The sequence below is a fragment of the Oratosquilla oratoria genome, chromosome 6 (assembly GCF_046742065.1).
Source record: "Oratosquilla oratoria isolate Oo_2021 chromosome 6, ASM4674206v1, whole genome shotgun sequence".
NCBI classification, from domain to species: Eukaryota; Metazoa; Arthropoda; class Malacostraca; order Stomatopoda; family Squillidae; genus Oratosquilla; species Oratosquilla oratoria.
The window spans coordinates 63,363,554-63,377,378 of NC_134782.1; positions in this window are offsets into that span (position 1 = coordinate 63,363,554).

Below are 13,825 nucleotides of genomic sequence, written 5' to 3' on the forward strand. Positions count from 1 at the left end.
TTTTTTTAATTCTTCAATCACAATCCAATTTTCTTTGCCCAGTAACCCTAGTTATCTTGACTGTGCTATCCATTTCCATTCTCTCAAATGTGACTTCCTTCATCTCCTTAAACTAACCTCGTTTCCATTCATTCTTCTAGCACATAGCCCTGGATGACATAAATACGTTTTATATCTAAGTACATTGACATTTGACACCCCTCTATCTATCAGGCGATATGGCTGTCTGACATGCAGTGACATAAATCCAGCCAACACCTTAACATTCTCTTGATTATTTTTAAACCAAGAGAATGTGTATACAATCGGTCGCACTAGTACTCCGATACCCAAGCACATAGCAATGTGAAACGATAACGATAATATTTGAAACGCCCGTGTAACAAACCCTTCAGAATTCGTTAAGTCATACAAAGAATATTGCGTTCGTATACTTTATGAGAGTTCGGTGGCATACATTAGGGACTTTTTTGGCCACCAACAGACGACTTCATCCACCCGAGCTTTCGTCCCGTGTTTGAAAAATCTAAAACTATTTCGAGTTAACCCTTTATGTTAGTGATATATTTTGCAAAAAATTTCCTGATTTTTTTTTTTTTTTTTTTTTTAAATCTTGTGAGTGACCTCGGAATGCTGGAGCTAATCAAACCGCTCAAGTGACATGACCTTGTAGATGAAATTTCACTTGATTTTATTTTCCTCACCCGTGCCCTCCCTGGGTTTCTACTTCGCTTGAAGCTCGGGGTGGTCTAGTGCAGTGATTCCCAAACTGTGGGTAAAGTACCCCTTGGAGGGGAGGTAACAAATTTTCGGGGGTAATGGAAGGGTGACAAAAAAGTTAAAGATAAAATAGAATAAAATAAAATCGAGAAAACATTGCGGTACCCGGCATTAGGATTAAGGTTAAATTAGTACGTATAGCTGTAAAACTGGAAAAAAAAAAGTTTGGGAACCACTGGTCTAGTGGTTAGCGTGCACAGGGCAGAGTCTAGCTGTCCTGGCGAAGGCTCCCGTAAAATGAACCATGAAACACGGGGGCAGGGATAGCTGCTGTAGAAATGGGCGTGAATCTCAGCTAAGAAAATGTTCTGCGGGCAACAGATCATAATATAATAGTGACAAGTTCCTTCTCCATTTACAGGAATGATAGCGACGCTAAACTACGTCCCTCTCTCTATCCAATATAAAGAGGAGAGAGAGAGAGAGAGAGAGAGAGAGAGAGAGAGAGAGAGAGAGAGAGAGAGAGAGAGAGAGAGATGAGAGTGGGGATGAGAAGCTATGTTCCTTGTGGTCACAGGATGAAGCCAACTTGACAACCTCTAAACCTAACACAATCAGCCCTTCCTCATCTCCCTTCCTAAGCTCCTTCGGTTACATGTTCGAATGTTTGGCTCGACGAAACCACAAAACTATTTATAATAGAAAGGGCGAAACAAGTTTTGATCACCACAGACCATACGCCGCATTTTGGACAAATAAAGCACCTCGATCATAAAGCTACAACGAAATATTTACATCATACCGCAGGGTGTGTCAAGAAAAGATTCTTTCCGCGCCTACTAGCATGGTGTGCGTCCGTCCTTTACAACTCAAGGGAACTCGCCTACACGATAACACGCCCATGTGGGTGCCCGCACGCTCGGACGAATACCCACGCACGTGCAGACCCATGCCGCTCTCCTCCAGCCCGCTGGAATGGAAAGGAGAGAAAGAAAAAGAGAGAGAAAAAGAGAGAGACAGACAGGCAGAGACAAAGACACACACACACACACACACACACACACATACACACAGAGAGAGAGAGAGAGAGAGAGAGTGAGAGAGAGAGAATGATAGGCTAATAGTTAAAACTGTCAGAAGTAGTACATAGTTAATTAAATAATCCCTTCATTAATCATATTTTATCATTGGTAACACAATTACTATCATTATATGGTAATTACCCATGCGGGGAGAAGAATATCACCACTGTGTTACCATTTGTCGTAAAAGGCGACTAAACGGGTCGGAGTAACGACACCAGATGTCTTCCATTTTGTATTTTCCTCCTACGAAAAGTCAAGGCACAAGACGGTTTGGGAGGAAGATTCCAACCAGAAAAATAGAGTTTGGGTCATAAAATTTGCGTGGATATAGTACGGATGAGAATGAAAGAGGAGAAATGTAATAGATTTGGGAGAACAAAGTTGTATCTATTATAATAAAGTAGTAGACTTTGTCTGCCTGATTGTTTATTTGTTTGTTTGTTTGTACACGAACTCCTCCTAGGTTTTTAGAGATAGACCCCCATAACCATATATATTCTGATACCCTATCACTCCAGGTACTTGGATAACTATATTTCATTTCGAAAAAAAATATTTTGGTTAGGGTTAAGGGTTAAAATTAGGAGGTTTATGTAGTATCCCCTGAAGTCGCGTAGTATTTTTTGTGACTTAAGAATTAATATGATAAAAAAAAACATTGTATGTATCCATAGATATTATTTACATTTGTGAAATTAATGTTGCCACAAACCATGATAGCTTTGGTAAGAAGAAACCATGTTTATGGAAAATGATTGTATAATTTTACCAAATGTTGAAATATTGGTCATTTTCATTTAATTTTTGTGCGGGCGGAAATAGTTCATTTACAAACTCCTATGTTTTTGCAGATAAACCCCTATAGCTATATATATTCTGAAGATAAATAAACTAGATACATTTCTTCACCTTTCAGCTGTAGACATTTATTGTCAACCTACACACACACACACATATGCACATACACACGCACACAAAAGAATGTGTACACATGATATTTGTGTTTGTGTATGCATGTATTTTCAAACTAGGGTTTCCCAACTTCGGGAGGGGGGGCGCACACCTGGGAGGGGGAGTATCTAAAGCTATATTTAATTTCAAAAAGTATTTTGGTTAGGGTTAAGGGTTAAAGTTAGGTGGTTTATGGTGAGGGAACACGCCACTACTGTAGTCCCCCCTTAAGTTATTATTTTTGTAACATAAGAATCAATATAATTAAACAAACCATTGTATGTGTTCATAAATATCATTTATATTTGTAAAATCAATGTTGCCACAAACCATGATAGCTTTTGTAAGAAAAAATCATGCAAATGTAAAATGATTGTATAATTTTACCAAATTTTGAAATATTGCTTATTTTCATTTAACTTTAGTGCGGCGGAAATTTATTATTTACAAACTCTTCCTAGTTTTTCCAAATAAATCCCTATAACCATATATATTCTGAAGACAAATAAAAGACACATTTCTTCATCTTTTAGTTGTAGGCATTTATTGTCAATCCACACACACACACTAACACGCACGCAAAAGAATGTCCACATGATATTTGTGTTTGTGTATGTATTTTCAAACTAGGGTTTCCCAAGCTTCGGGTAGAGGGGCGCACATCTTGGAGGGGGAGTGTTTAAAGTTATGTTTCATTTAAAAAATATTTTGGTTAAGGTTAAGGGTTATAGTTAGGTATGGTTAGGTTAGGGATTATTCAAGAACTCGCAGCAACGCGCGGGTAATTGGCTAGTATTGAATAAAACGAAACCAAAAGGAAATGGTGAGCTGGAGTTTTGGAAGATCGCGATGGTTAGGGTGTTCAGAGTGACGGGGTGGAGTGAAGGAAGAAAGAAGTACCATTGTTAGTGAGTGATGAGTTAGGTAAGTACGTGGTGGCGTGGAGAGAAATGTCTTCAGTGATAATGTAGCAGAAATTGAGATTGGGATGAGATATTTGGGCACTTGTGAGTGCATATGGCCTTGGTAGTAAAATAAGTAAAAAGAAGAAGGAAACGTTTTGGATTTATTCAAGAGACTGTGTAGGGACATTTGGGAGGTATGTAGCTGTAGTAGTGTTGGAGGACCTCCTTTTTGAAATAGAAGATTAGACGGTAGATGGAGTAGTAGAAAGATATAGGGTGGCAAGAAGAAACGATAGCAGAGAAGATGCTAGAGCTGTGTATTGAGAAGGAAATGATGATAGCGAACACAGTGTGAAGATAAAGTACTATGAGCATGCGTTGGCTAGGATGGTGGGCTGAGAGAGAAGTCGAGGAGTTAGTGGATTATGTAGTGGCACTCAAAAAGAGGATTGGAAGAGTACTGGAAGTAAATGTTATTCAGGAGAGAGGGTAGTGAATTGTCGAATAATTATCTGGTGGGGGTAAGGTGGAGAGGGAGAAGAGAAAGGTTCAAAGAAGTGTTGGAAGTAAGTATATCAAGTGAAAAGGAAAAACAGAAAGGATGTCAGGAGAAGCCGTAAGAAGTATTAAAAGATAAAAGATAAACAGGAATGGAGGAAGAATGGTTGTGTTTTAGGAGGAAGATGACAAAGTACGCAAAGAAGGTGTATGGTAGGATGAGGACAGGAGAAATGGAAGGAGAGGCACCGGAAAGAAAGATGAAGACATTTAATCGGTAGTGACAGAAAAGAAGTGAACAAAGAAAAACGGGGGGGGGGGGTTGAGTGATGTAAAAGACAAAAGATGGAAGCAAAATACAAGAGGTGGGGGCTAAGAGGAAAAGGTATTTGACAGAGGAAATTGACAAAAATATAAGGACGTTTTGGAAGGGAGTAAAAAGAATGAAGGGATGAATTGGATGGAGAGGGGAAGGCAAAAGATGGTGATGGGCGAATGCTAATGGAAATTATGGATGTACGGAAAAGATTGGTAGAACAATTCAGTGATTTGTTTAATTCAGAGGAGAATAGATTTGGCTTTATCGTAACGAGGTGACGGGAAAGTGACCGTGGCTGGAGGGCAGAACGGTAGGACTATAGGAAGAGTAGATACAAAAAGGTTTGAAAAAGATTAATGCTATCAAGTTTCTGGACAACGCGGGAGTGTCTAACGAAGTGAGGCGTAGTTCTCATAGAATGGTTAGTGAGACTGTTTAATGTATGTCTACGGGAGTGAAGTGTTCCAGTGGGCTGTAGGAGTAAATGTATAGTTGCACTTTACAAGGGAAAAATGGGACAAGTATGAATGTAGTAGTTTCAGTGTTTCATGTCGCAGGGAATGGGTGAGTTTGGGTGGAGGTAAGTATAGTTTAGGGATGCAAGTGATATCTAACGGGAATGGGGAGTGTCGTATGATGTAGATATCTGTGAACAAATGCAAAGAGAATGTTGTTCGGGGAGTGGCTGCATGGACCATAGAATTGGAAATTGAAGGAGACAAAATGTAGAACCTTAAGCATATCTGAGTAAAAGTGGTTAAGAAGTATGGGAGATGTTACGAGGATGGAGGAAGTGAGAAATGAGGAGAATAGATGGAAAGCAAGCGTGGAAAGGAAACTAGCAGATAGGGTTGATCACAGAATGCTGGGACGGTTTGGGCACATGGAAATGATAAATGATGAAAGACTAGCACAAAGAGTATGAAAAGCGGAAGTGGACAGAGAAAACTTGAGGAGAAGGTTGAAAATGGGGTAGATGGATGGAGTCGAGAAGGCATATGAAGTACGAGGTCCGTCGATGAAAGAGGGGAAATGGCAAAGGATGGGTGACGATGGGAAGTGGTTATGAAGGGATGCACATTCTTCGAGTGGATGAAGAGTGGAGGGGAGTGGATCCTAATGCAGTCAAGCGGGGAGGACAAACCAGTTTCGGATGTCGGGCCGTGTTGTGGAGGTGTTGTTTTGTTGCATTGCCTCTGATCTAAGCAAGTGTGGCCGGGAACGCAGATGACCTTCATCCGTGAAGAGCTGAGAGAGGAGGGACATGTCTTTTTGTTTATTTCATTTTATTTTCGTGGTTGTAGGTGTATGTATGCTTTGACTCAGCCACCACCCCAAAAGAGGAAAAGGTCTTTTTGGTATTTGTATGTACATATGCAAGAGTGACCACTTGAAAAAAAAATAACAAAGCAAAACACTGTCGTATATTCACATTGTCACTGCAGTATGTACCTAAGTATGCATGTATGTATGCAGTATAACTATTATTATTATTATTATCATTACTATTATTATTATTACTATTATTACTATTATTACTATTATTATTATTATTATTAATCATTATTATAATTATGAACCACATTCTTTGTGGCTCTTCATCTGCTGAGCCCTATTTGGCCTACGCCTCAGTACATAAGCTTTCCGCTCTAACTCACTAAGAGAATTATATGCAGAAAGCGGATGACCACCCTCAGACAACCACGTTTCATTTATTTATCTATTTATTTATGTATATACATATATATATATATATATATATATACATATATATATAATATATATATATATATATATGTGTGTGTGTGTGTGTGTGTGTATATCTTTTTAAGCATAAGTTGTCCCACCACCCCGATTTTTTGCACTATTTAATTTAGACCTTGGAACATTCGAAGAACTGTGCCCGTCCAAGCAACATGAAAATGCTAGAATTTCTATTCGCACTAAAAATTAATGGCAACGTCCTTCCAGTCACAACACGAGCCCAGATCCTTTGGATACTCCACCTATATGTTTCCTCTCAATTTGGCCAAATTTTCTGAAATCCTGGTGCTGTCTGATATACGACTTGAGTTCGTTCCCACTTTTTTCTCGTTTCCCCTTCATCAAAGTGTGTGTGAGTGTGTGTATTGAAGGGGGAGCGTAAACACCAGACTCGATGTAGAACGCTTATTGGTCGACGTTTCGGTCCTAATCCTTGGACCGTCTTCAGGAGTGTGATGGGATATTATTCAAAAGGTTCTTGATATTGCCCGCTGCTGGAACTGGGAAAGGTAATCTTCGCCACCGAGGTTTTCCAGGTTCCTTCCCTGTCAACGAGTACCAGGTACATGCAAGCATCTACTGACAAGGAATCACATATTTTCTCAGTTCCAGCAGCGGGTAATATTAAAAAACCTTTTGACCATCTTTTGTACCCCCATCACACCCCTGAAGATGGTCCTAGGACTAGGATCGAAACGATGGGCAATAAACATCCCACACTGAGTCTGGTGTTTACGTTTCGCCGTTCGACATGGATCCCAGACTCCAGATCTTTATGTATATTGAGGATATATGTATACTGGAGGGAAAATAAATTTCCTCTAGCATATCAAATGACATTATATGTATTTTCGTTGAGAAAACAAAATAGTTTGCCGTTATTATGTTACGGCGGAAAATTTTCTGGAGGTGAGCGGTACGACCAATTAATCGGAAGTTGAAGCCCATTGTGATAACCTCTTTAGAAACAGAAAATTCTCGAAAAATGACGTTCCCTTCCTGTCCCTGTGGTGATCCTCTTTTCACACATTTCAAATGTTGATATATTTGATATATCTTCTTCCCTTTATTTTGTGCCTTTATAAGTAAGTTTGTGCAGTAGATCATTAAGAACTGAGTTAGATAAACCATTACTCTAGACAGATTTAGATTGATTCAATTTTAGTATCTTTCAAACCAAGCTGCCTCAGTTGGAAAGATCTGACTAGACATATTTACCATTCTAGAATTGCGCTTCTGTGCTTGCGTGCGTGCGTGCGTGCTTGTGTGTGTACACACGCATATGCACTCTTTTTGGAAAAGGGAGAGGGCGAAAGAGAGAGATAGATAGGTAGATAGAGAGAGAGAGAGAGAGGGGGGAGGAGAGAGGAGAGAGAGAGAGAGAGAGAGAGAGAGGGGGGGAGGAGAGAGGAGAGAGAGAGAGAGAGAGAGAGAGAGAGAGAGAGAGAGAGAGAGAGAGCGAGAGAAGAGAGAGAAGAGAGACAGAGAAAAGAGAGAAGAGTGCGAGAGAGAAAAAGAGACAGAGAGAGAAGATAGACAGAAAGAAAGAGAGAACGAGCAGAAGAGAGTAAGATCAATATAATCCTACATACTTAAACTAACCTCCATTTGCATACGGCCTCCGTTTAATTTTCTAAAGGTCACGTGATGATGCCAAATTGCATACTATTATTCTAATATGAGTGCAAGACGGGCTTTGTGATGAAGAGCACGAGACTTCCTCCCCGAACCTAGACCTGAACCTGATCTTGGGCTGAGAATAGGTTGACGTAAATGTTCCCATATGAGCACATGTATGGAACAGAGACGTCCACCATACATTGTGTTTATATAGAATGATAATTTTGAATGTATACAATATACATGGATAACGATGAAAAAACTGTATATAATTGTGTATATGGAATATAAAGTTTAGCGTAATAATGACGAGATGTTGAAGAGAGTTATTCCGCCTGAGAGAGAGAGAGAGAGAGAGGAGAGAGAGAGAGAGTGTGTGTGTGTGTGTGTGTGTGTGTGTGTGTGTGTGTGTGTGTGTGTGTGTGTGTGTGTGTGTGTGTGTGTGTGTGTGTGTGTGTGTGTGTGATTCACCATGATCTTTGGATCACGTGTTGGACTCGTGATCGACAGCTACTTCCCTCTCGGAAGAGAGCTCAGAGCTCGTACGACCGATCTGTAGGTAATGCTATGACCTTACACGCACACACACACCCAACTCCCCGCCCACGAGAGTTGGAGTAACGACTCGAAGTGCAGCGATACTGAAATAATTTCAGCCCTGGGGAGGATTCGAACCAGGTACCGCCGGCACCGCCGCACTGACAGTCTGGGACTCTACCAACCGCGCCACCGAGTCGCGCGCGCGCGCGCGTGTGTGTGTGTGTGTGTGTGTGTGTGTGTGTGTGTGTGTGTGTGTGTGTGTGTGTGTGTGTGTGTGTGTGTGTGTGTGTGTGTGTGTGTGTGTTTGTGTGTGTGTGTATGTGTGTGTGTGTGCGGGCGAGAGACAGACAGACAGACAAAAACAGACAGGCACACACACAGACAGACGGACAGACTGACAGGCAGAGGCAGGCAGAGAGGGAGAGAGAGAGAGAGAGAGAGAGAGAGAGAGAGAGAGAGAGAGAGAGAGAGAGAGAGAGAGAGAGAGAGAGAGAGGGGGGGGGGGGAGAGAGAGAGAGAGAGAGAGAAAGGAGAGAGAGAGAGAGAGAGAGAGAGAGAGAGAGAGAGAGAGAGAGAGAGAGAGAGAGAGAGGAAATATTCTACATTCAGAGGTGTTATGGTTGACTAGAAATTTTCGTTATGTTCCAGACAGTGTACAAAATTACTAGACCACCTTGTGACATATTGCACTGTTCTGGATTCTCATTCCTTAGAAGATGAACTACTTCGCATATCATAGACAGAGTGTTATGTGAAAAGTTATATGTATGACATATATAATTGTCTTTACTAATTAAATGTTAACTTATGATGATAATTTGATTTTTGGGTCTTTTCCATTTTTCGGAATGCAGAATTTTTAGGTTTGGTTAGGTTAGGTTAGGTTAGGTTAGGTTAAGTTAGGTTAGTCTAGGTCAGGTTAGGTTAGGTTAGGTTGGGATAGATTAGGTTAGGTCAGGTTAGGTTAGGTTAGGTTAGGTTAGGTTAGGTTAGGTTAGGTCAGGTCAGGTTAGGTCAGGTCAGGTTAGGTTAGGTTAGGTCAGGTTAGGTTAGGTTAGGTTAGGTTAGGTTAGGTTAGGTTAGGTTAGGTTAGGTTAGGTCAGGTTAGGTTAGGTTAGGTTAGGCTAGGTCAGGTTAGGTCAGGTTAGGTCAAGTTAGGTCAGGTTAGGTTAGGTTAGGTTAGGTTAGGTTAGGTTACGTTAGGTTAGATCAGGTTAGGTCAGGTTAGGTTAGGTTAGGCTAGGTCAGGTTAGGATAGGTTAGGTTAGATTAGGTTAGGTTAGGTCAGGTTAGGTCAGGTTAGGCAAGGTCAGGTTAGGATAGGTTAGGTTTGGTTAGGTTTGGTTAGGTTTGGTTAGGTTTGGTTAGGTTTGGTTAGGTTTGGTTAGGTTTGGTTAGGTTTGGTTAGGTTTGGTTAGGTTTGGTTAGGTTAGGTTAGGTTTGGTTAGGTTAGGTTAGGTTAGGTTAGGTTAGGTTAGGTTAGGTTAGGTTAGGTTAGGTTAGGTTAGGTTAGGTTAGGTTAGGTTAGGTTAGGTTAGGTTAGGTTAGGTTAGATCAGGTTAGGTCAGGTTAGGTTAGGTTAGGTCAGGGTAGGTTAGGTTAGGCTAGATTAGGTTAGGTTAGGTCAGGTTAGGTTAGGTTAGATCAGGTTAGGTCAGATTAGGTTAGGTTAGGCTAGGTCAGGTTAGGTTAGGTTAGGTTAGGTTAGGTTAGGTTAGGTTAGGTTAGGTCAGGTTAGGTTAGGTTAGGTTAGGTTAGATTAGGTTAGGCTAGGTTAGGTTAGGTTAGGTTAGGTTAGGTCAGGTCAGGTTAGGTTAGGCTAGGCTAGGTCAGGTTAGGTTAGGTTAGGTTAGGTTTGCTTAGGTCAGGTTAGGTTAGGCTAGGTTAGATCAGGTTAGGTCAGGTTAGGTTAGGTCAGGGTAGAATAGGTTAGGTTAGGTTAGTTCAGGTTAGGTTAGGTTAGGTTAGGTTAGGTTAGGCTAGGCTAGGCCAGGTTAGGTTAGGTTAGGTTAGGTTAGGTTAGGTTAGGTTAGGTTAGGATAGGTCAGGTCAGGTTAGGTTAGGCTAGGTTAGGTTAGGTTAGGTCAGGTCAGGTTAGGTTAGGTTAGGTTAGGTCAGGTTAGGTTAGTTTAGGTTAGGTTAGGCTGGGTTACGTTAGGTTAGGCTAGGTCAGGCTAGGTTAGGTTAGGTCAGGTTAGGTCAGGTCAGGTTATGTTAGGTTAGGTCAGGTCAGGTTAGGTTAGATCAGGTTTGTTAGGTTAGGTTAGGTTAGGCTAGGTTAGGTTTCAGATTAATATTCATTTCTTACCTCTCTTAAGTTGTTGAAATTAACTGCATGCTGTAAACTGCAAAAGATCCTGATTTTTCATCAAACGTCTTTCGCTGCGACGTTGTTTACATTACGGGTCGTGTCTGACCAAGGATGCAGTGTAAAATGTTTCCACCATTGACTGTTTTATTCAATATTATTCATTCCCCTTTCCTTTGTGATTTACATATTAAATTAAATCTGGCAATCTATCATTTTGTGTAGGATGTTCTTTATGTAAACTTAGGCATTACCTATTAGCTTGAAAGTCCGTTAAATTAACGTAACTTTACGTCTCCTTCGTCACTCCTCCCTTTTCATCCCTCTTCCCACTATAACAAATAGTCTACTAAATAATGTGGTGTAAGCTGCAGTTTTCCTTTATACATACATATACCAAAGGCTTTTTCCCCCTACACGGGTGGTAGACAAAAAGAAAAAGGCATAGAAACCACTCCCACCCATTCCATTTCCTATATATTCCACTCCCCTCCACCCTCCTCCCTCCCTCTTATCTTGGCACCTCCTGGATGACGGGTCATCCCTGCATCCTGCCCACTGCCAAGGGTCAGAAGCAGTGTCGCAAGTTTTCCTTTATGCATGTTAATATAACAATAGTTTTCTGTGTCATATATGCCATCCATTTCCCATAGAATAGCCCTCTCTAAATTAAACATTAACACAAAATACACAATTTTACCTTATCCTTGTGATATAGAAAGGGTAGGGGAGATCGGCCTCATTCTCCCAACCCCGACCTAAGTAAGACTGGATCCATACGAGCAATTTTTTGTGGTCGGTGGCCACCACAAAAAGATGGCGCCACAAAAATAAATAAATTAATAAATGAATGAATAAATAAATAGATCAATCAATCAATCAATAAAAATAAAAATAATAGACAAATAATCAAATACATAAATAGATAAAATTAATGAATAAATGAAGAAATCAATAAATCAATAAATGAATAAATAAATCAAATGACGCAACGAAAATATGGTGAGTAGGAGCACCATGCACATGAGCCACTTGGTGGCGGCCACAAATGAGGTCGGTGTCACCACGAATCTCGTGGAAGTAACAGCTGTCTGCGCTCTCTTCGTGAAGATAGAGCGCAAAAAGCACAGAAAGTAGTGGTTGTACTTTATCGTTAGTAATAGACCATTACTTGATTGCTTGGAGTATTCCACACATTATATACAGAGGTGGAAGAGAACCCTACTATTTTATTATTTCTTTAATATTATTGTCATTGTATTTCTTCAGATTCAGATCATAAAGCCATTCTTCCCAGTCACGGAAAAGAGAACTTCACGCTGTGACAGACAGGACAAGACAACGCAAAAGCAGCAGGAGGCAAGGTAGCGGCAACCAATAGTAGCTCATGTGTATGCTACCATTTGAAATAACGGTTTCTATCTCTGGCTACTGTGGCCGGCCACAGTGGTGTGGTCGGAAAAATGGCTCCACCCACTACAACTTTTTTTTTTTTTTTTTTTCTGTCACAAAAAGTTCCTTGTGTGTATGGAACCATAGAGATGTGTGTGTGTGTTCTATGCTTGACTTTTTTGTGTGTGTGTGTGTGTGTGTATTCACCTCGGATCTGCTGCAGTCTCTGTCGAGACAGCCAGACACCACCCTACGGCAGTGAGCTCAGAGCTCATTATTTGCCGATCTCTGGGTAGGTCTGAGACCACTCACACACCACACACCGGGACAGCAAGGTCATAACTCCTTGACTAACGTCCCGTACCTACTCACTGCTAGGTGAACAGGGGTTACACGTGAAAGGAGACAAACCCAACTTATCTCCGCCCGGCCGGGGAATCGAACCCCGGTTCTCTGGCTTGTGAGGCCAGTGCTTTACCAATCCGCCATAAAGGTGTGTTCCGCCATCGAGTGTGTGTGTGTGTGTGTGTGTGTGTGTGTGTGTGTGTGTGTGTGTGTGTGTGTGTGTGTGTGTGTGTGTGTGTGTGTGTGTGTGTGTGGCGGCCACTGACCACAAAACGTTGCTTGTATGAACCCAGCCTAAAGCTCAAATCATGTTGGCAATGAGTCTCCAGGAGATTCACGATTGTATGGACAGAATGGAAAAGACACTGCTGAGACAGATCATTATAATTGATTGAATGTTTCTATTAAAACTTGTCAATTCCTTCTTAGTACATTCTATTCTAAACTGCCTTCGTTTTGACAAGAGAGAGTAAATATGTGAACTTATTTCTACATTCAGGTATGTCACGTTGGTATTTCAATGCGTGATTTGTTTTTACTTACACTTCATACCAGATATTATCTTTCATATATGATAAACTCTTGACAATTTTGCCAAGGATAGTCCCTTCATTCTTTCCTATTGGTATAATCAACCAATCAGACGGACAACAAAACAATCATTCATAGTCCACTACTGAACAAAGGCCTTCTCCAAACACTTCCATGTGTCGCATAACTGCAGGAGACTACCACGCCATTACTGAAAATTTCCCTTTCTCATGAACAAGCACAAAGGAATATAGACGAGATGCAAGCAGTAACAGACCAATTGGCCATTACTGGGCTGCTTGTAAATTGAAAAAGGGTCTAAACATTGGAAACAGTTAAGAACCACTGACTCAGTCGAACTGTATGTGCTTACGATGCTGAGAAACGAATTGGATTAGGGTTGGACTCCATATATTCATCTAGACTTCTTCTTTTTTTATTTTTCTATCTTGTGTCTTGTCTTCCTCTTTCAGGCCTCATATATGGCAGCTGTCCAGTCACTTGGTCTGTCTACCATCCTCGTGTCTGGCTTTTCCAGCCCAATTCCACTTTCACTCTTTTATCATTGCCACAATATATTCAATTCCACTCCTCTCTCCTACCCATTTTCCCTCTTCCTCCCTTTCAGCGTTATTTCCAGCAATGATCTCTCTATTCTCTTCTCTTTACTCCTTACCTTTGTCTCCATCAATTTCTTCAACTTCAATCTCACATCCAGAGATCATTGCTGGGATTAAAAGAACAATTAATTCCACATCGCTGAAGATAAGCCGTCGGGGTCTTATAGAGATCCAATCATCCATGGCGATTTTGAGTTTTACGCTCATTCGATTAACTGAAACCCTAA